We start from the raw sequence: 23,720 nt of genomic DNA, 5'->3' as shown, positions 1-23,720 counted from the left end.
CTTATTCTCCCCAATCGCCCCAGCCAACTTATTAGGACGTGATCTTATGGCAAAATTAAAAATGGCGATCCACTTTGAGGAGGATTGAACAATGATATGCTCAACACCAGGCATGTATTGCATCTCAGCCTTCACTGGAGCAGTGTATACCATCATAGTGGAAACACCAGAACTATCAGGGAAACTAGTTGAATTGCCAAGGAACTTCCTCTTCCAACATCAGAGGCCCTGGTCTGTGAAGTTAAATTCTGAAGTATCAGGTAAAGACCTCATCTCGGGGGTAGAAACTCTGAAGATATCTCCCACCTATGGGATAGTGATGGCAAGTGAACACACCTGTGTGATGTTGGCCTGTGATATATCAGATGACCAGTTGTTTACTGATGACCCCACACAGTCAGTGACTGTTTACAAGACAAGGTCTGCAGTACCAAGAATTGTCTCTGGCCCTATCAAGGACAATGACCTTGCACCGGTACCCTCCAACTTGTGGACAAAAGGCCCCTATCACGTAGGCCTCGTCCACATAGCAGGGCGATTCAGAATAACTTTGAAGGAAGGAGAAATATTAAGAAGAGTGAGATAATACCCTCTAGCTAAAGAATCAGAGGAGGGCATTGAACCCATTATACAGGCATTTGTAGAGCAGGGAGTTATATATCCATGTTTATCCCACTGCCACCTCCCGATTTACCCTGTCAAGAAGGCCAAGGGCAATTTAAGGCACATGGTTCAAGACCTGCACCCCCTTAATGGCATATTGATATTAGAATTCCCTGTAGTACTTGACCCTTCTGTCATTCTCGCCAACATAAACCAAGATGCTAAATACTTTTCAGTCATAGACTTAAAAAATGCATTCTTCGGCATGCCACTGCACCCAGACAGTCCCTATTATACTTCATTTTTATTCCATGGTTCCCATTACCTCCATTCTCATTTACCTCAGGGGTACTACGAGTCCCCCAGCGTTTTGAACAGGACGATCAAGAATGACCGCATCAGTTTTCAGTGTGACAGCACAATATTGCAGTATGTCAATGAGTTATTAATCTACGGTGGTACAGAAGAGCGAAGCAGAAAGGACACTGTGTTCCTGCTTTGCACCCTTGCCCACTGAAGCTACAAAGTGGACAGAGATAAATTGCAGTATTGCCAGGAAGAAGTCCATTATTTTAGGCAACTTCTGTTGGCATCAGGCCGCTGATTTACGCCCAAAATAGCAGCATCTATAAGACATATGACAGAGCCCAAGACTGTGCAGGGAATGCATAAATTCCTCAGCTTATGTAACTATGTCAGAGATTGGGTTTTTGACTACAGTACCCTAATAGCCGCATTGCTGACATATATACTCCAGGTGAGTGTAGCCAAGCACAAGAAGACCCTATTCCGCGTAGTGTTCTATATGTTGTGGATGGGTCTTCTACATAGATGAGAACACTGGAGTGAGACGTATAGGCACAGCAGAGGACAGAGCTATGCAACACCTCAGACACCTCATTATTCTGCTCAGCCTGCTGAGCTAGTAGCACTGGTGGCAGCTCTCAAACAGGGGGAAGGAAAAGCAAATTAAAGTATATTCAGATTCAGCCTACGTCACCACAACAGTACGCTCTCCAGCAGCATGTGGTGGATCAGATGGGGGTTTCACAAATCAGATGGAAGCCCTGCCATGCATTGCCTCCTCTTAGAGGACCTGATAGAAGCCCTAACACTGCCAGACACAGTTGCAATGGTGAAGTGTGCAGCCCATAAAAATGGGCAAGATATTGCATCCCGTGGAAATGCTGTGGCTGATTGGCCAGCCAAGGAAGCGGCAAAACGCCCTCTTAACAGTGCACATGCCACGGTTTTGCTGGCACTGACACATCAGCTAGTGACACAGTTTCACCTTTTGACCCCCTGGATGCTTCCAGGCATTACACATAGACCGCTCATCTGCACCTGAGAGACGCACAAGAAAGTACCCTATAGCATGAGAAGCAAATGGGAGAAGCTAGAGGACATGCGCAGACAGAAACAGATTTGATTTATAGACAGATAGCCACAGGTAAGCCTGTTGTGCCCCAAGCATTGCTATTTCTAGCCCTAAACCAGCTATATTTCCATTTGCACACTGCCAGAGACAATATGTCCCTCCAAATACGCCAAGATTGGTTTGTTCCCAACTTACATGAGATGATCACGATGTACTTACACACGTGCCCTGCATTCCAGCACTATTTACCAGATCGCACCTTTAAGGTAATAGCTTCTACATTCCCCCGACCACAAGGACCCTTTAAAGAATTGCACATTGATTATATCAATATGATTGACAGATGCAATTGTTATCGTTATCTCATAGTGGTAGTCTGTCCATTCTCAAGGTGGATCGAAGCAGGACCTCATTGCCACTGTGACGCCAAATCTGCTGCTAATTTTCTGATCCGAAGGGTTATACCACAGTGGGACATTCCCCAAGGTATCAGATCCAACAATAGCACACACCTCGTGAATAAGATCTTTTCCCACCTCACCATCCTGTTAGGAATAACACACAGGCTCTCGTCAGCTTATCACCCCCAAAGCAATGGCATTGTGGAGTACCTTAATGGCCTCAAGAACAAATTAAGTAAACTGCGTGTCACCTTGAAAAAGAACTGGTTGTATTGTCTCCCACCAGGGCTGTTTGCTCTCAGGAGCACCCTAGGCTCAGATCACCATTTGACCCAACATCAGACAGTGACTGGGAGACTAATGAATACAAACTGAAGTTGTACAAACTGAAAAGTCTGTTTACATGGCAGAGATAACAAAAGCCACAAAGTTCTTCTCTAAACAGGTTACCCGGACATCTGACAAGTGAGCCTACACACCTCCAGTAGATCACCAAAGGACACCCCTGCCACTGGGAACCTTGGTGTACATAAAGAATTTCGTTCATACCTGGAAAGACAGCCAGTTCAACTGACCCTTTCCAGTGACTGACAGCACAGCTACTGCAGTGAAAGTCCAAGGACATAAACCATAGTATCACCTCAAAGACATTTGCCTGGCGTCGATCTTGCCATCCATCCCTTCGGACACTGAGCAGGAAAAAGATGGGGGAGAACAGGAGAAGCAACCAGAGTAAAGCCTTACTCCACTGCTGCAACAAGACACATTTATTTCAAGTTATGTATTACAGTTTTATTTTTCCTAATACTGATGCTTTTAGCCCTTGTCTATTTTTCTAATCCTACATCAACTATTACACGCAGAGCTGCTGATAATGATACTGACCATCATCCTCTCCACACTGCTTTGTTTGAAAATATTAGCACATGTCTAGTATAGGCACATCTACAGCTAGAACCAGTTGTTATATATGCTGCCTCTTCCCCAATGCTGCTGCAGTAGACAAACTACATCACCCTAACAAGGTATCCCCAAACATTAAGCGGTGTCTCTTACACCTCCTTTTATGTAGAATAAAACCACAGCTACAACCAGTGCATGTTATTTCCACAAATGCCAGAGTTAATAGAAGTAGATTTGACACCCCGCTTGAAGTTCTACAAGTCCTGACAGGAAAAGCAAAGATAATGAAGGAGATATCAAGAATGAAGAAAGCAGGGCAAGAAAGGACCTACGCAGCTTGGGAAAAAGGGGAATAACAGTGGTGCATTTTGGGAAGGTCTGACCCCTCATCTGCATGTAGTAATTATTCTGCTAAACCGCTGCCCCCGATTGTGCAGGTAGGCCAGTACTCAATATCACAGGACAGTATTTGCCCATGATAAGTGGCATGCTGGGGCCATGTTAACATGCATAGCTATATCATTGTGGAATGGCACAGAGACAAACAGCCCTTTAAAAATTGATAAGATAATATGACAATGTCAGCAAATAAGGGATGCAAACATACAGGGATATACATGGACAGGAACTAACACACACCCTAGAACAGCAATGAAACTAACACAGTTTTCTTTTTGTTTCAACAAAAAGAAAACTGTGTTAGGTAGGAGGAACCTCAGCTGCAATAATATTGTGGACAATGCAAACATGCAGGGGGCACCGCCAGCCTGATGGATCACTTTTGGCAGTGTGGGGCATGGATCCACATGCAGTTACTCCTGACCTGGAGTGACCTCTTGTAGGAAAGGAGGATCTGCTTTCATGGTCACCCCACGTATTGCTGCTGTCATTATGTTTTACTGATTAGTCTGACTGGGATCATGCTAATCAGCATCCCAGTCTCTGTGCTTTTTCCCTAAATTGAACATGGTGAGTACTTAGGTACACCCCAGATTGGCTACTGGTGTACCCTTGTAAGTCCCTAGTATATGGTACTAAGGTACCCAGGGTATAGGTACACCAGGGGTCCCCCATGGGCTGAAGGATGTATTATGCCACCCATGTGAGACCACTCAAATTGTGACTACAGACCTGCCATTGCTGCTTGTGTAAGCTGGAGCTAGCACCACTTACAACAGATATAAGTCTCCTTATATCTAAGGTTACTGCAATGAAAACCTATAAGTCACCCCTAAGGCAGTCCTTTCAATCCTGAAGGCAGGGTGCTTGGTTTTAAGTGTGAGGGTGCCCCTGCAATAGCAGAACACCCCTACAATCCACGGAATTCATTCTCCCAGGTTGTAAGTGCATCAGCCATTACGATACATAGAGTGGCCATGCGCCATTACGCGATGGCTAACTCTAAACTGGCTGTGACGAACCCTGTTGTGTTTGGTATCAAACATGTTGGACTCATACCCCAAAACAATAAACTGTGCACACAAACACCGTAAATGCTGTTGGAGGTATGATTCCATGTACTGTCCTCCAGGAGGCCCTCAGTGATCCATGTACCAGTCTTCTAGACCCGGACAGCAAACTATGACTGCTGCCCACCAGAGACATGGTTCTGCCCTCCTGCTGCCAACCACGAGCAGGGGAAGGCAGGACAATAGGTTTCCTGTCACAGGGAGCTGTGACCACCTCCCAGACAGGACTTAGTGTATTGAGCCAGGGTGGGGGTGCTTGCCAGCACCAGTATTCTGCTTTGATGGACACATTTGGTGCCCTCCTTGCATACCCAAGTTGGAACCAGTTAAGGGAGCTGTTGGCTTCTGCTCTGGCGCAAAACTGGACAAAGGACATGGAAGTATCCTACACTCTGTCCAGCCCCTTCTGTGGGAGGGAGCCCTGAATCCTCCTTAGGGAACTTAAGGGCTTACGTGTGGGTGATTCCTTAGATTCATCGTGGGACAAGATTCAGATTTGAAACCACTTCATCTTCAACCATCTGGGCACTTTGGACTTCGCTGGACTTCGCTTTGGGAACTGAGACTGCAACTGGGAAGACTCCTGCTGCTCCTGATCTCATTGCCTCGCCAGTCTTCTGCGTCATCTATGCCTGTGCTCCATACAGGTTCTACTACTGGCCTGTGGACATCCAAGACACCCAAAAGAATCTCCCTTGAAGTGAAGGAGTCACTTCCCTGCATCTGCAGTCACCACTACGAAGCTGACAGGTCTGATGTTCCTGAGTTCCTACAGACTCCAAAAGGTTCAGCAACACAGGTGGTGGTTCTGCAACTCCCTTGAGGCCTGCTCTGTTTTCACAGCAAGTTTGAAGCCAGTATCCCTCGTAGGAACCACTGGAGCAATACCCCTGTGCACCGCGTCGACATGCCATTGCCAAAGCTTGTTGACTCTGTTCACTAGAGATCTTCAGGCTCCAAGAAGCTTTAGCCTCAAATATCTCTTGCAACCAAGATCTTCGTTTGAACCGCATTCTCTTCAATGTGAGCCTTCATCCTTTGGTGAGCTGCACGAGGTCTTCTTGGAACTCCTGTGCCTTCGGCCCGTGGGTCCTCTTGAGGGTCTTCTTCGGCTCCAGTGGGCTTCCCTGCTTGCTTGGGCCTGCTGTGACTTACATGCTTGTTGTGAGTCACTTGGACCTTGCTGGTCCCGACACTGCACCTTTGTTGTCAACTACGTTTGTTGCTGTTACCAAGGCTTGTTGGTGCTCCTGACAGACACAGACCCCTTTGCTTTTGATGTCCAACGGGGGAAAGCTTGTGAATGGCTCGTGGTCTTCCACAGTGTCGCCTGGTCTGCACAGCTGCAGCTTCAAGGGCACCATCAAGTCTCCTGCATCTCCGCCATCGGTGGGCCCCTCGGTTTGCAGGTGCCTCATCTTGTTTCCACATTTGGGTTCCACCGGAGTTTTTCACCGTTCTCCATTGGCATTTTCACTGAAGTCCTCCATTGTGGTCTACGGCGGTTTCTGAAGTCACTTCACAACTATGCACCCGGTTTTCCTGGTGTAGGTAACCTGGTTCCTAGGGTATCCATGGGTGGGGTGACTCTCCAAACTTCCATCTTTCTCATGGTTTCTTCAGGGTCTTCTGGGAAGGGCCCTTCTTCTTAAAAACTGTGACGGCGACTTACACATTGACTTGTATTGAGCACACACTTTTGTTCCCTCTGCACACAGCCTCCATGGGGTTCCTGGGTACTTACTTTGGGTGGTTCCTTGGGTCCCTGGCTCTTCTATGTCTTCTGGGTCCAGTCTCGACTTAAGTCGTGGTTCGCATTCCATTTTATTAGTATGTGGTTTGGTTTCCCCCTGGAGACCACTGTGTATTTGTGCTTCTTACGTGTTATATTACTCAAGTATATTGTGTATTGTGATTATATCTCTGGGTAGGAGATAATGCAAAGTTTTGATAAGTGTTTATAATGAATGTATATTTTTATAACTATACAGTGTGGTTCTTCTTTTTCACTTAACCTACACTATATGATAAGTACTGGTAAAAGAAGCTGCTTTATACTCCTTCTGGACTAAGCCTAAAGTCTGCTCTCATCAGCTATCACTTAAGGAGCTTTCTAAGGTTGTCTAAGGTCACTAAAATCACCACAAGGGTTGTCTGGACTAGTTCATGGTGCTACACTTACATAAGTGAGCACCAATAATAATACTAATCCAGTCTTCTACACCTTTGCTCCCTTGTGACTTACACACCCTCTCCCTGGTGATACCAAGAGTGGACAATAAGACTTTACATGACCATCCCATGAGCCATTCAATGACCTTGTATCACCACAAGAAGAAAAGAGCTGCGGAGTACTTTGGGCATTGCAACTTGGTAACATGTTCAACAAGAATACAGACTCTTTAATGATGCCCAGTTCTTCAGCAGCATCCTACCATAGATTCAGGCAAAAGCAACTGTACGTTGACTGCAAATAACACGCTGGGAACAAATGAAGGCCATAAATGCAACAGAAGATGGATTTAACGCAATTAAGGAAAAAATGCATGCAATTACACTGATGGTAATGCAGCACAGATATGTGCTGGACCTAATGAGGGCTATGGAGGGGGGGTGTGCAAGAAGATTGGGTCGGCTTGCTGCACATATGATGCAGATGATGCAGACAATGGGACATTGACTGAGGTCATTCGGCCCTTGCATGATTTACACAAGAAAATGGTCAAAGAGGGATGGTTTGAGGGCTGGTCTGAATGGGTGCCCTCCTGGATGTCGGGTTTTTCAAGGCCTTGTTGCCTGATTGTTGTGTTGTTGACATGTCTTATTTTTCAGGTGTTAATAGCATGCTGCAAAAGGATGACAGCTAATGTAGGAGGAGCATTTATTGTTAGGAAAAGAACTAATGATGTTGAAGGACAGAGTAGTAAGTATGAGGTGATCCCCCTAGAAGATGGGAGGTTAGGAGAGGTAGTTGAAGAATCAACTAAAGGGGGGAATAACACAGGGAAAAATGAGATACATTATACAAAGACCCACACAGATCTGAGGCCTAAGACCTCCAGGTGAAGCTTTCAGACTAGGCCTCCAGGGGAACACAGGCTTGTTATGAAAAACATTATGTATAACAGAAATAAATAAGTAACATTGTACGTTAAAGGTCAGGAAACATTTCGCGGTTAGTGAGTTGAGCTACTGCACAAAACTTAGATCATATCTTCCTTCAGACTCAGGAAATCATCAGTGATTAGCGCAGATGTTACAGAAATAGGTCACCCCAATCTCCATCTACTAGAAAGAAGGGCTGAAGTGCACCAATCACACTAGGGCCTGTTTCCTTTGTAATTTTACTGCTGGTACATGCGCCCATTGATTAAGCACGTACACAGGATGGACCGACACAGGTTCACACCCTGCCTCGGAACATGATGACGTAAATGCCAGCTTTTTCTGAAAGTCATATTTTACACTTAACGTCTAGGCTTGATGGAAGAAACCACATACAACAGGTCAGATAATGGAGGCCAATCAGCATCGAGTAAGATATAAATCACTTGCTGTGCAGAAAGACAAATATATCTTTAATGTTGTTAATACTGTTTAAGTTTCAAGAACAGAAACCCCAGAGGGGGTTTCCGCTATTCATGAGTGGTGAGGGCCATGTGGCCCACACATATACATGCTTTTGTTTCTAAGAAGTTGTTATATGATGATTTTATATTGTACGTTTGTGATGTAACTGAACTTGTAAACCTTTTCTGTTGCAATTTGAAAATATTTAAATCATTGTTTTTGAACTGTGCTTTGGACAGCAGATTCCAGTCTCTTCGGAGCTTGGCTGATCTCCCCAGCTGAATTAATGCAGAAAACCATATTGCTTTGTCAACTTGTTTTCTTGATGTTTGTTCAACAGATTTCCCGCAACACTTGACAGGAGTAGGAGTTTAAAAGATTACTTTGAAGGGCCCTTCAAACTTGCTGTCTATTCACTGGCAATGAAAGTTGCGGATCAGGAGTCAGTCGCCAGGCTGCAGGATAGTGTAGGGTAGGTCCATGGAGACATGCACTGCCTTTCTTTGGGTAACCTGTTTAGAGCAGAATATGTAAGCTTTGGTCAATTCAGAGACATATACCTTCTCTCATAGATTTGACAACCTAAGGAGGCAACAGCTATCTAAGAAGGCGCAAAAAACATCTCAAAGTAGAGTGTGGAAACAAGCTCAGAATTCAGCTCAGAAGTGGAAACGGATCCAGAGGAAGGTTCCACTGGAGGAGTAGGATTAAGTGGAGTTACTGCAACGGTTAGTGTTTTTTAAGATCAGATCAGACTCAAAACTTACGACCCCGGCCACAAATAAAGAGAAAAATGGATGAACAAAAGAAAAAACAGAGGCAGGGGGAATAAACTAGACAACAAAAACAAGACATATGCGCCAGAAAAATAACTGCACACAATTCTAAAACTGTAATCAATCTTACAGATACGGAGCGTACTAAAGAAAAGACGTCAACGCTCTCATTGGGATTAACATACTGTACACCAACGAATTTAAATTATGCCCAAACAAGAATAGACTTTTTTAAATGTGTGAGAAGATTAAAACTTCAAAAATACTTTTCCTCTAACACAATAAGGCGGAACAGTGGCAAGCAAGAAACTATCATCTGGAAATGTGGTTGTGGCAGATATGGAGCTTCTACAGTTAAAACAGCTAGAAAGGGAAGCTGGAGATGAAACAAACATTGTCCAAACAGTATATCAATTAGGGGTGGACATTTATGGTAACATAGCAACATCCTACAAGCCGAAATCTGTATTTCTACCAGTCATACCTAGGGACGCCTTGCATATTTTTTCTGATTTGGTAATCACAAACTTAAAGGGATTGTCAATTGAATCAAGTAAAAGATACATAGAGGACAATATTATCATTTACAAGGCTATCAAAATGTATTGAAAAAGATCAAATCTAGAAAAGATGTGGTGGTACGACAGTATGATAAGGGGGGAACATAGATATGTGGCCCCTTGAAATGTATAAGAAAGAGGCTTATCAGCAATTGAATGAGGAAGCATGCTATAGTACAATTATGCAGAGCAACATCAATGATGTTAAGGAGAAATTCCATGATGATTCATCAAAATGGAGAGGATTAGGACTTTTATCATAAGACGAATACACATTTCTAAAAATAGATCATTCTATAGTTCCAATCATGTATTTAATTCCCAAGATACATAAAAATGCTCCAATTCCACTGGGTAGGCCAATAATATCAGCCATAGGGGGATTGTTCGAAACTACATCATAATACATAAACTGCTGTTTGCAAGAGCATGTTCGAAATCTACCCTCATTCTTGCTTGATACCAGTGACTTACTATGAAGAATATATGACATAACATGGGACGATCCAAATGTATTTATGACTCTGGATGTCAATGCATTATACACAAGTATCAGACACTAGGATGGCGTGAAGGCATTCAAACATTTTCTAGGCATGAGACCGATGCATCTCTATCAACATACAAATATGATTCTTAAAATGATGAAATGGTGTCTGTAAAACAATTTCTTCTTATTTGAGAGGAAATTGTATAAACAAGTGAGAAGGACTGCTATGGGCACCTGCTTTGTACCCAGTTATGCAAATCTGCATATGGGCTGGTGGGAGGAACAGGTACTCATAGTAGAACATGCCACACAATGGTCAGAAAACGTAGTCCTGTGGGCACGCTTTATTGACGACCTGTTTATCCTATGGAGTGGTAGACCTGACTCTTCTAAAGACTTTGCTGACAAACTGTATACTAAATTGTAATGACTTGACCCTCTTTTTTACCAGCAATATTAGTCAGGCTAAGGTTAACTTTCTTGACCTAAAAGTCTTTGTGAAAGACAACAAAATACACACAAAACCATTCAGGAAAAAAACAGCGGAGAATTCAATTTTCCATGCGAGCAGATTTCTTCCCCCAAAACTTAAAAACAACATCCCAAATGCCGAGAATCTCCACATGAAATGCAATTGCAGTGAAGAAAATAATTGCAAGTAGTCTAGTCAGACAGACTTAGAGGAAAGATTCCTCACTAGAGGTTATGAACAAAAAGTATTAAATACAGCAAATGAAAAACCAGAAACTAAATCAAGGGAAACAGTGCTTTTTAAAAAAGAAAGGGACAAGCAAAAGTGCCCGGGGCAGCAAGGATGATCACAAGGTTCAATGCGTACCATCAGAGAGTGTGGAGAATCATTAATACAAATTGGAATTTCAACAAATGTGACGGAGTTATTGGGAAAACAGCGACAAAAAATCCACTTTTCACTTTCAGATGAGCTAAATCGATAAGGAGTGAATTATTTATCAGTAGCCCTGAGATGAAAAAATCTGAGAAATGGTTGACACCAAACCTGGGTTTTCAAAAATGCCATAAATGCAAGGCCTGCAAATTTGGTTACAATTTAAGGGAATTCACATCACCGGATAGAGAGGGACACAGTCTTTTACCATTTCCACAGCGAAGTCTTTAAGCATAGGATTAGCACAGTGTTATCCTTGCCAAGCTGTAAAATGACCAAAGCCTTTTACCACTCCAGGCACAGTATTAAAGCTTCGAATTGGTGAAATACCATCCAAGTCAACCTGAAATCAATAACATGTGTCAGGGGTTGCTTTTATTAATTTCAGGTTGGCTTGGATGGTATTTTACCAATCCAAAGCTGTTATTATGTGCCTGGAGTAGTAAAAGGCTTTGGCCATTTTACAGCTCGGCAAGGATAGCACTGTGTTAATCCTATGCTTATAGACTTTGATAGAAAAGCAGACATTTGAGGTGAGCAAATTTAGAGTGTCGCTGGTGTTGAGAGTGCTCTATATTGGAGCTGCTTTCCACCTAAACTTGAGAACTACCCAGAGTTCTCTGCTTCTTGTTTTGCATAATTTATGCATCACTCCATGCCTGAAAGGGTTTTGTTTTGACTTATACTGGGTGCTTAAAGACATTGCTGTGGAAATATAGGAACTACACTACATGGCGCCCAACATTTGGTAAGGCGATAATCTAACGCAAGGCGCTAGAGTAACTCAGTCGTGCTTTTCACACAGACCCCTTTTTCCCGTAAAAACTCCAATAGACGTCTGGAGTGGGCAAAAGGTTAATATCCGCCGGAAGTTAGTAGGAAGAGATTCCTATGTATTAGTTTTTGGTTTAGTCAACGTTGAAGGATACAGTGTTCCAAAATATTGTGCACCTAATCTTTGTTTCTCTTGAAACTTGCTCTGCAAACAAAAACTTTCTGTCAGTAAAATGGGAGAAAGTGAAGACGAAAGGGAGAGAGCTAGAATAGCAGCTCAACTCCTAGCGGATGACACAAGTATCCGAGAAGAAGACCCGAATGCTATAATCATTCCGGTAAATGTAAGAAGAACTATAACTCTTAAACTTATAGAAAATGGACTATCACCAAGAGGTGGTACAGTCATATTCGTGGTAGAGGCCCATGAATATCGTCAGACAGAGGTATTCTATTCATGGATACATTTTCCAGCAGCACACGCTGTGACACAAGATTTCCACTATTACAAAATAGAGGAACCTCCGGATGAAAACGCTCCTTTCGAGGACGTTGAAATCCCACTAACATGCCAAGAGCACCTGCTCTGGTTTAATGGTGCCCTAAAAACATCAAAATCACATCACCAGGCTCGGTCCACTAGGTAGACCAGGAGCCACGTGGCCGGTTCTAGCCAGCTACACACCACATCCTGACAATGCATAGATGTCAAGTGAAGAACTTTTAGTTAAACTAAAAGAATTAACAAAGGCATATAGAGAATTAGTTCAATTGGCAATGGACTATATATTATACCTGTAGAAATTGAAAGAAACAGATATGGCAGAACAACCTTTTGAACTTGCCAGAATCATAGAAAAATCCTATGAAGAACTAGGTAGAGATAGTTTGGGTGGGAAACCAGTAAAACCCCAACTAATTGAAAATCCTGAAAAAATATTTATTAAAAATAATCTGAACACTCCAAGAAAGAGTTGGGAGGGTAATAAACAATCCACTCCCAGGGAAAAACGATTCCAGTCCAGAGAAAGATCTCCTCAACGGAGAAATAGATCTCCCGAACAAGGAGGCAAGTCTCCCCAGAAGGAGCCCTCTGAGAAAAGATACAACCTTAGAGATAGGGATAAATTAAGAAAACCTGACAGATATCAAGATATTGATACACGTCCCTCTCGATCTTTTCAGACCTCCTCACAGAAATCGGAAAGAAGAGGATGGTCAGAACACAAAGAAGAGCACGTCAAGCCCAAAGACAAGGAACCTGCTCATCAAAGTAAAAAATTACAATTTCCAAAGAAGAAGGTAGCTTGTATTAAAATAAAACATGCCGAGGATTCTGAGGACACAACTGAAAAACGGAGAGTGGGCCCAAACAATGCTAGACAGCGCAGCAGAAGTAACCATAGCTCGCAAGATCCTGATGAATCTTCTGGAGACAGTGGACACAAATTAATACATTGAAGTGGAAACTGCAGACACCAGAGTTAGCAAACCCCATAAATTATATGAAATAACATTACATATAGAGGGGGACAAGACTAGGAAAGTAAGGGGTCTCTTTTGGGATAACCTTTCGAAAGGCTATGACATCCTGTTAGCTGAGAAAGACTGGCCACCAGAGTTTGTCAGGGAGTGCCCTCATGGCGAAGAAATGATTATGCCTGCCTTCTCAAATCATATTCCAATTCATAAAAAATACACATTTGCTAGAAAATGGGCAGTGGCCCAAGCTCCTGTATTATATAAAAATCACGTAGGATGGGATGAGGATTCTCCTCACCATAAAATCCAGTTAAAAAAATCAACCCACTGCACAAAGGCAATATCCTGTTAAGCAAGAAGCTAAAAAACAAGTCAGGGAGATCTTAGATCTACTTGAATATCAGGGGGTGATTGAAACATGCACCTCACAAATGAACAATCCTTTGTTTCCTGTCTCCAAGCTAGACGATTCATATCGTCTAGTTTTGGACTACAGACACCTAAACTCTTGTTGCAAAACATTTGCAGTACAAAACTCACACAGTGCAGCACTAATGAATAACATCGTGCGCAAAAAAATATAAAACGACATTAGATATCTCAAATGGCTTCTTTTGTCAAAACATTGCACCTGAAAGCAGGTATTTGACCGCTTCTCAACAATGGGAGCGCAAAAACAATTCTGTCGACTCCCACAGGGATTCAAGAATAGCCCAGGATTATTCTCAGCAAGGGTAACAGAGTTACTACCAATGTATGATGATGAGGCATTATCATATGTCGATGACATCTATCTTACAGACGACTACCTGGAGACACACTTGAAAAGAGTGAACACCATAATACTTGGGTTCGCATCTGAAGGGTATAAATTCAACTTTAAAAAGTCACGAATTGCCCATCTAACTGTCCTGTTTTTAGGATATGAATTATCAAGCGAAGGCAAAAGCCTAGCAGACAACTTCTTAGAGAAGTGTGCAGTACTCCAAGCTCCAAAAACGCTGAAGAACTTACAATCAATACTAGGTTTCCTGAATTTCGGAAGAACATACATTCTAAATTATGCAGAAAGGGTTAAACCTCTCTCTGAATTAATAAAACCTGATTTCAGACCAATCAATTGGACTCAGAAACACATAGAAATGCTGCCAACACGCGAGAACATACGCAACCTTGTAATCCGAGTCATCCCAGGAAGATACGGATTCACGTACCTGACCTCTAATGAGGGAGAAACGGTACCAATAGCTTACAAATCACACTTGTACACAGAAGCTGAAATAAAATTCAGTTCAACTGAAAAAATTCTAACTGCGGTTCAAACTGCTGTAGCAAAAGAAAGAGCCCTAGTCCAAGGGAGAAACATATCTGTTTTGACAACAGAATCATCCCTTGAGGCAGTAACAAGACCATGCATTCCAAATGCTGTGGCATTAGATCCAAAATGGATACAACGGGAAAATTATCTTGCTGCAGAAGACGTGAAACACGCTTTTGATCCAAAAATGAAAAAACTAGAAGATCTAGAATACGAACATGAATGTCCTCTGCCGACTGAAATCCTGCCTCTAGAACAATACACCTGTGTGATTTACACAGACAGATTTGCACAACACTATGTTGTGGATAAACAAACTTGCAATGCAGCGTGCGCGATTGTTAAAGGTTGCTGGCGCTTAGGTAAATTCAGACCGATGGTAACTAAAACTGAATCAATCAGAAACTGTACAGCTCAGCGAGCTGAAATAAGATCTTTAAAGATGGCGCTCGAAAATGCTGATCGCGAATTCCCCACACTAATAGTGTGCGATTCGCATTACTGCGTCAAGTCTTACAATAATGACATGCAGACCTGGGTAAAAAACGGTTACAAAGATGGGACAGGTGCCACAATAAAGCATAAAAAGCTCTGGGAACAAGTAGTTCTTTTGCAGAAAGAACTACAAAAGACTCACGTGATACATACACTGAGTCATCAACGTGATGGCGTTCACGTTGCAGGGAATTCATTGGCTAATAGAGCCACAGCGGCAGCGGTTCAACCGGCTTCCGTAGCCACAAAAAAACGTTCTAAAAAACACATAGATGGAGAAACCATGCTGGCAGTAAAAGCCTCATTAAAAGACGACTATGCAGCATTAACTCTCAACTATCCACTCAGTAATACATCCATAATTGATGCAAACTCCGTTCCTTTTGCTCAAATCCCTGGAGTGGGGGACAGAGTAATTCCAAACACGAACCGGAGGGCTTACTTGATTCAAGAAGCACACATGGGACAGGGTCTAAGGCACTAAGAGATCGTGAAATCTCTAGAAGAATTACAATCAGAATACTGGTGGCCGGGGATGAGCCTGCAAAATTACAACTTTGCAATGGATTGTCCAAACTGCAACCGAGATCGCAGTCGTGAACCGGACCAGACTACAGCCAGGACACCGTTATTAGAAAGCATCAGGCTATCTATACGCAGAAATCCAGCCGGAGAAATGCGTTCCCATAATTATTAAGACTAAATTCACTTAAAAATGTAGGCCCCAGCGCTCGGCTGACACCAGAACTGTTATTTTATTTATTTATTTATATATGTTTCTATAGCGCTGGAATCGACTCCAACCGGAGTATCTCTGCGCTGTGATACCAAATAGAGTCTAAATAAATATGCAGATGAGGGGAAAGGACTAGATTTTATCAATGAACAGCAGAGTTTTCAGTTGCTTCCTGAATTTTAAATGGTCTGTGCAGAGCCTGAGGGCCATGGCAGTTTGTTCCACAGTGTGGGTCCTGCAACAGATAGAGCTTTCCCTCCATGTCTGTTTTTTTTTTGCACGAGGTACTGCCAACAGAAAATTCTCACTAGATCTCAACGATCTGGAGGGAGTGTAGGGGGTAAATTTCTGCTCCAGGTATATAGGGCCATTTCCGTTTAAGCATTTATGGATAATGCAACATATCTTAAACTTGGCTCTTTGTCGGATGCTCAACCAGTGTAGTTTCTGTAATAGAGGTTTTGATGCTGTTCTAGGGGGAGCATTTAGGACAAGGCGAGCTGCCGTATTCTGGACCACCTGGAGCCTATCCAGAACTCCTTCATTAGCAGAAAGGAGCAGTCCGTTACAGTAGTCAATACGACTCAATATAAGGGCTTGCACCAAAGTTTTTCTGAAGGAATCCGGTAGCAGTGGAAATATTCTGCGCATCATGCTGATGATGTGGAAGCATGAGCCAGCTACCATATTACTGTGCTGTTTGAGAGAAAGGTCGTGATCAAGGCGTATCCCCAGATTTTTGACAATCTGTTTGGGCTCTGGAACAGTACCCAAGTCAGATGGCCACCAGTCAGGGGTCCACAGTAATTTGGCATCTCCAAACAGCATTACTTCCGTCTTGTTGACATTGCACTGTAGGAAGTTGGTGGACATCCACTGTGCGACGGCTTTCATGCCAGCGGAGAAGGAGTTTCTTATTTCTGTGGTGAGATTTTGAAAGGGGAAGAGGAGCTGCGTGTCATCCGCATATGACACGGGGATGAAAACAAATTTGTGCATCACTCTTGCCAGGGGTGCCACGTAGATGTTAAAGAGTGTTGGGCTCAAACAGGAGCCCTGTGGCACCCCTTTCGTAATCTCTACCTCAGTTGATCTGTATTTACCCATGGTGACAGTCTGGGTCCGATCCGTAAGAAAACTCCTTAGCCAAGCAAGGGCCTTGTTCTTAACCCCTACGTTCGACAACCGGTCAATGAGGATGTTATGTGACACGGTGTCGAACGCGGCTGAAAGGTCTAATAACACCAAAATTACCGAGTAGCCTTTGTCCTGAAACATATGCAGATCGTCAGTGACAGACAGGAGGGTGGACTCTGTACTGTGTTTCGGCCTAAACCCAGATTGAGAGTAGTCTAGGCCGCCAGCTTTCTCAATGTAGCTGGATAATTGACGATTAACATACTTCTCAGTGAGCTTTCCCAAAAATGGCAGCAACGAAATAGGTCTGAGATTTGACAAGTCATTCCATGGAGTTGTGGTGTTCTTCCTGATTGGCCTGACTAAAGCCTGTTTCCACTGCTTGGGGACAGATCCTGTACAGAGGGATAAGTTAACAAGTTTTTCGATGGTGGGAGACAGGATTCCGAGCAAGGTGGGCATGAGTCTTGCCGGGATGACATCATCAGGACTTCCACTTTTAATCTGCGTCATGAGCAGAGATACCTCTTTATAAGTGATAGGGGGGAAGAGGTCTAAAGTATGAGGGCCACTATCAAGTTCTGAATCCTGAAAGATAGGGACTGTATTTGTAGTCAAATTGATGTTCGAGTTGACTATTTTAGCATAGATAAGATCGATTTTATTACAGAAAAATTGCGATATATTGTCGCAAAGTAGTTGTGACGAAGTGTCTTCACTCTCACATGCTGTAGGATTGGTGAAAGAATGAAGGACCTGGTATAGTACTCTGGGGGAATTGTCTGCAGCCGTGATAAGAGTGGTAATATGGGTTTTTCGCGCCATTCTGATAGCTTTATGATATATACTTAGAGCGTCCCAATAATGTTTCCTATCTGTTACCAGATGGGTAGATCTCCAAATCTTTTCTAATTTCCTGGCTGCTTTCTTGAGATTCCTGAGCTGTTCCGAGAACCAGATCTCTTGTTTTTTGGCTGGTCGGGGTCTAAATTGTTTTAATGGAGCTATCTTATCTATGGCTGTTATAATGTCTTTGCTAAACATATCAATAGCTTTATTGATATCATCAGGAATCACATGGTAGGGTTGGACAAATTTCTCAGCAAAGGAGGCCTCATTAACTTTATGCCATTGCCGCCGTATTTCAGGGATGTTGGTGGTTTTGAGGGTAGTGGTTGCAGGATAGGGAGTATAAAACTCAAGGATAAAATGGTCAGTCCAGCTGACCTGTGTAGGGGGAAGGCATGTGACACTAGGGAAATTGGTTATAATGAGGTCTAGAGTGTGTCCGGCCACGTGAGTTGGGCCCACATTGTGTGATTGGAGACCTAGCAATGAAAGATCGTTAAGAAAAGCCTGTGCTTCTTTACAATTTATAAGTTCACTGTGAAGGTTAAAGTCACCTATTAGCAAAAAATCTTTGTCTTTTTGAACATATGGCGCAAGATTTTCCAGTAATATGTTGACAAAGTTAGAGCTAGGTCCAGGGGGACGATAAACCAGGGCTCCTAATCTGGTTTGTTTGGTGGAATGAGTTGTTTTAAAAATCAGCAATTCAATATCCGGAGTGCAGAGTTCAGCCAAAACAGAGCAATTGATGTGATTTTTATGAGCAATAGCAATTCCTCCACCTATTTTCTTAGGTCTGTCTAACCTGATCATTTTATATCCCGAAGGAATGGCCAATGTAATGGAAGGAGTGGAATGGGATTTAAGCCACGTTTCAGTCATGAAACAGTAGTCAGGCTCATTTGTAGAGATTAGGTCCCATACTTCAGAGGTGTGCTTGGGTAAAGAGCGTACATTGCAAAGAATGTTTTTATGACCAGCAATATTAGAAGTTTTATAAGATGGAGTATGGCTGTTCACACATCTATCAGGGTTTTCTCCCTTCATAGTAGTGAACTGGGATTTACAGTGTAAGCATGTAAAAGGCCCTTCTACAATTAGTTTAAGGTCTTCATGACAATCAACAATCTGTAGATCCTTAAGTACCTGAGCTGAGTAGCTAATCCTGGCAGGAAGCGGGACAAGCGGGGAGATAGGTGAGACCGCCATGGCCCCTGGCACCGTCCAAGCGCGGACGGGCGCAGACGGGCAGGTCTTTGGCTTGTCTTCGGCGCGTCTAGAAGCGCCTCCCTGCGCGCAATCGCTGCGCGCTTGATCCCGACGAGTGGCTAAATAGCCCCAGTAGCAGCAAGGCTAGAGCGCTACCCGCTCAGTGCTGCAGCGGGAAAGCGGAAGTGTGTAACTCAGGCTCGTACCTGTCCCGCCCTCCGCTCAACGGTATTGGCTACCGAGTCGGACCAGGGCGGGCAGGCTGTAACACAGAGCGCTGAGTGCACACGTAAGTTTTTAACCCCTGTCAATGCCTAATATAAGCGTTTAAGCCCTGAATGAGAATATAGTGGCACCGTTTAAAATACACAGTTCTGTCAACTTTAAAATCAACTTTTCAATCAAGCTTTCTAAAATATCGCTATAGGGCTTTGCGTTTCAGCAATACAGTATCAGCATAGAATTCACACTGTACCTGGCATCAAGCGGGGTCGGCCGACACTGCCACTGTCAGCCTTACCGCACTTTGCCTCGCCTCCTCGCCGCCTAAATAGCCCCAGTAGCAGCAAGGCTAGAGCGCTACCCGCTCAGTGCTGCAGCGGGAAAGCGGAAGTGTGTAACTCAGGCTCGTACCTGTCCCGCCCTCCGCTCAACGGTATTGGCTACCGAGTCGGACCAGGGCGGGCAGGCTGTAACACAGAGCGCTGAGTGCACACGTAAGTTTTTAACCCCTGTCAATGCCTAATATAAGCGTTTAAGCCCTGAATGAGAATATAGTGGCACCGTTTAAAATACACAGTTCTGTCAACTTTAAAATCAACTTTTCAATCAAGCTTTCTAAAATATCGCTATAGGGCTTTGCGTTTCAGCAATACAGTATCAGCATAGAATTCACACTGTACCTGGCATCAAGCGGGGTCGGCCGACACTGCCACTGTCAGCCTTACCGCGTTAAACCGTTATAAAAGATTTGCGAGTCTTTATCGGCACATACGCAATTGGCATGCTACATTCTGACCAGGGTCCTGCGTTTAGCTCTCGAGCTTACAAAGAGGCCATGACCAGCATGGGCATTGCATTGCGGTACTCTTCTCCCTTCCATCCTGAGGGAAATGCGGTAGTGGAAAGAAAAAACCGTGACATAAAGCAATCTATAACGGCGAGGGTATTAGGTTCGGGTGATGGGTGGGTCAAGCATCTAACAAGTGTCCAACGTAGTCTTAACAATCTGCCAAGAAATTCTCTAAAAAGTATCACTCCATACAAACTTTTGTTCGGCACTAGAATGGAAATCCAGGACTTAGATTGTCAGACTTCAGTGGTAAAAGAAAAAGCCTTTGATATCAAAGATCGTTTGGCTGTTTTACAGGACTTAAATGAAACAATAAGAAGTCTTAGTAACACAAAGCTAAAGCCAACAGCCACTGAAGAGAAACCACCTGTCCCAGCAAGACCTGTCTGGATTCCAAAGATTGGGGATCTAGTCAGAAAAAAGATCGCGGTGAAGAAGGAATTTGGGCCTTCTTACAGAAAAGCAGTACCTGTCTTAGCTGTCAGCGGAACAAGAGCAGTAGTACTACCGCCACTTGCTGGTAAAAAGGAGAACAGAGTTGTATCCATCGACCTGGTAAAACCACAATCATGTTGCCAATAATAAGTAGTAGGCCCAGTGGACTCCCAAGAAAGAGCAGAAGACCAAATCTTGTTACAATCCAAGAGGTTCAAACTGAGAGACTAATGTAAATGTAAATGTAAATGTAAATGTAGTATACTTGTAAAGCGCACAGCTGCCCCAGCAACGGGGCGTCCCGGCGCTGTGTAACTCTGGGGAACCCGTCCTGGCTTTCCCTGTGGGATGGTCCCTTTCTGGGAGTCCCCAAGGTGGAGCCAGGCATCCCCGGAATTGGTGGGGCTGTTGTGGAGATTAGGCAAGCTAATGCCCAGAGTTGCCGAGTGTAACCCCTGATTAGAGTAAGCACCGAAGCGAGAATTATCGAGTCCGCTGACCAAGGTCCACGACCCTGCCGCGTCGGGAATTGAACCCTGGTCCCGGGCTGACTTCTGCTCTCAGGCCTGCCGCCTCTAACCAGTGAGCCACACTACTCACTCCAGAGAACTGTCATCAGTGAACATCACAGCCAATCCTATACCCGGTGGGGTAGCATGGGACAAAACGGATTATGAAATCTATGGCCCGATTGAGCTCTTGAAATATCCACATCAATTTAAGGTTTCCTTAAGTGACTTTGTGACACCAAGTACTTTCTCTGATGATTGGGACTTTGAAAATATTAATAATATGATGTCAGATTTCGTAACGTCAGCAAAATTTACAGACATGATTATTTACAGGGTTCATCGAACTATGAAGAAATTTACTGTTTTAACCACTATGGTCATCACTATTTGTATAAATCTGCTCAACCTAGAAATGTTTTAAATTATAATCAATGGGAACATTGTCCAACACCACAAAAAGGCAGTTCAAAAACATTTTATGAGAAATTCAAATACTTCTCAGGGTTTAACAACAGTGATCCAGAAACGTTTTATTTTAAAATGTTAAATAAGACAGGAATGAAAACAATGTTGACAAATACTAAATTGATTTACTCTGAAAAATTTTATGATAAAATGTCTACATTTGGTTTTGAATTTTGGAAAAAAAACATTGAAACAAAAACCATCTGGGGTTCAAAAGACTGGCAGGTACAAGGACTAGAAGCATTATTTAGAGCCTGCGTGATCCCAGAACAGATAATATTCCTGAATGACACCATTCAACAAACAACCTGTCTTGGTTTAGCCAAGATAAAAAACTTAAACAAACCGTCTATTCCAAAGCCCATGCCTGGTAGTAATAGCACTACAGATGTGGAGATAGACGTATCCCATATTTTACACCAAAACAGAACAAATCCTGATTGGAAAAAATGGTTGATCTGGCCCACAGACACAAATAACTGTCAAGATAGATTCCTGAACAAAACACAGGGGTTCAAACACAACAGGCCAGACCCAAGATATTCCCAGAGACAACATCCAGGGATAGTAACAACATATAGTGTAGGAAAACTCTGCCTTGAGTGGCTACAGAAATCCACACTTTCAGAAATTAAGCAACACTTAACTTTTCTTAAAGAAGGTGCTGACTTGAGAGATTTCATTCTAGGACCTCGCAAACAGCGTCAAAAACGTTTCATATACGCCGGCATATACGCTGCTTACAACGAAGCTTGGAAAGTAACGCAAATTGAAACTGCTGAAAAAATACGAGAAATTGATCGTATAAATTTGGAAAAATCCCTTTCTGTAGTGGACAATGGGTTAACGACTCTGTCCTCCAGAATTTATTCACTGGACAGTATTGTATCATCTGCTATTGATATAATAGATAACAGATTTACAATTGTCCTCAAAGGAATTGTTTAAACATTCTTCATTAGTTAATACTGTCACCATAAGTGATCAATCATTCACCAGAAGCAAGGTAGATACAGTATATTACTGTTTGTTTATTTTTCAACAGTTTTTTGTTAGAATATTTTATCAAAATTCAGGCATGGCAACATAAATACTACTACAGTTAATTAATTTCAGTAGCATCTAACACCTTATGCTATTTTACATGGATAAAACAAAAAAACATGTACACAAGAACTTCTCAATGTAATACATTCTTTGTTGTCAAAAAAATGATATCATTGTAAGCAAAGCGGTGTTGGGCGTCGACGTTTCGGTCCTTCTTCGGTTCATTAATTCCATAGGACCATCATCAGGACCAGTTGCACAAATATATCTATAAATAAGAATAAATACATATAAAACACTCCTTGCATACCAGGTATCGTCTAATCACCCAAAGGGAAAACCAAAAAGAACCATTGTGTAACTGAAAATGTTCCAAAACCTCCACCAGAGTGCTCAATGTGCTTTATACAAACAACTTAAAGGTCTTACCAATAACCACCAGCCGGTGGTCGTAAGGCCTAAATGGGCAAATATCTTCCCAAGATCTAAAACCAAAACCAACATGCTATTAGACTAAAACGTCTAAATTCATCAAGTCTGTCTAAAGGCGGCTGATTTGGGTACCATACTCACAGATTGCTTAAATCAATACTGCATACTAGTTAGAAGATTAATATTCCCTGTAGAAATACACAATCAGTACCAGTTCTATGTTAGTCAAATCGACCAACTATATCACCATATCAACCCCACCACACCACAGCGTGTAATGGACAAAATACTTACAACCGAAACACACGATGTTATTTTAATCACCTAAAAACGAAAACAGACTCGTTACTGCTTGTTGCATCAAGAAGCCAAATTCAAAGCCCCCGGAAAATTCAAATTCGCACAGTCTATATAGTGTGGCTGGCATTTACTTGTAATCGGGAGCTATCGCGTTAGACTTCCTCATGCCTCTATGGTTCGGGAACGCCGGCTGCGGCTCTTCCGTATATTTAACCTTTGGCCTGTATCGCGTGATGACGTGTAACGTCAATCACACTTGCTATGTATACTTAAAAGACTAATCAAAAGCCAATACTCAATAATGATAGTTCTCTAAGATGTTTTTTGGTGATGCTAGTAAAAAGCCGATGATCATATTAAGTTAAAATAATGTAACTAAGAAAGTATATCGGGTGGCGGC

At 42.9% G+C, this 23,720-nt stretch overlaps 1 protein-coding gene and 1 long non-coding RNA gene across 3 annotated transcripts in view; one reads left to right on the top strand and one right to left on the bottom strand.

Annotated features, from left to right (window-relative positions):
* Positions 1-23,720, top strand: part of LOC144772573 (uncharacterized) — a 152,283-nt gene that overhangs the window by 71,368 nt on the left and 57,195 nt on the right. The window lies entirely within an intron of this gene.
* The window catches only part of CEP126 (centrosomal protein 126), a 430,075-nt gene that overhangs the window by 355,113 nt on the left and 51,242 nt on the right, over positions 1-23,720 (bottom strand). The gene's annotated exons all lie outside the window — the stretch shown is intronic.

This window comes from Lissotriton helveticus, chromosome 8 (genome assembly GCF_964261635.1).
Source record: "Lissotriton helveticus chromosome 8, aLisHel1.1, whole genome shotgun sequence".
Taxonomy (NCBI): domain Eukaryota; kingdom Metazoa; phylum Chordata; class Amphibia; order Caudata; family Salamandridae; genus Lissotriton; species Lissotriton helveticus.
The sequence above is the reverse complement of the archived record's forward strand: the minus strand, read 5'-3'. Positions and strand labels throughout refer to the sequence as shown.